The sequence below is a fragment of the Empidonax traillii genome, unplaced genomic scaffold (genome assembly GCF_003031625.1).
Source record: "Empidonax traillii isolate 1590-97213 ecotype Southwest subspecies unplaced genomic scaffold, ASM303162v1 scaffold5833:size9927, whole genome shotgun sequence".
Taxonomy (NCBI): Eukaryota; Metazoa; Chordata; class Aves; order Passeriformes; family Tyrannidae; genus Empidonax; species Empidonax traillii.
In genome coordinates this window covers 529-1,170 of record NW_020961026.1, presented here as the reverse complement: position 1 = coordinate 1,170, position 642 = coordinate 529, and positions in this window count along the sequence as shown.

Genomic DNA, 642 nt, shown 5'->3' with positions numbered 1-642 from the left:
CCATCGACGTCTCCACGGGTGAGGGGGAAGGGCACAGGGAGGAAGGGTTGGAGAGATGGAAGTAGGGATGTAAAGAGGGCTGTATGGGTGGAGGGTAGGATGTAGGGAGGGAGCAATGCAGGGATCAAGGGGATCCCACCACCATTGCATCCCCACTGGCCAATGAGCACCCACCGACCCCAGCACCATCCAGTCAACCATCAACCCTTCCACCAGCCTAGTGAGCAGCAGCCACTGTCACCCACCACCATCATCATCATCATCATCATCATCATCATCATCATCACCACCATCATCATCATCATCCATCCACTTGATCATTATCTCATCGTCCATTTTCATCCATCCATCACCCACCACCAGTCCCTACACCCCCAACAGGTCCTAAATTCCAACCCCCTGTTTCACAGTTTGGGAATGATGGGTGGGGAGATGAGCTTTGGGAGGGTAAAGGGATGGATGAACAGGTGGATGGATGGATGGATAGAGGGATGGAAGGATGGATGGGTGAATGGATGGATGGATGGATTGATGGATGGATGGATGGATGGATCAATGGATGGATGAATGGATTAACGGAGGGATGGATGGATGGATGGATGGAGGGATGGATGGATGGATGGATGGATGGAAGTAGGGATG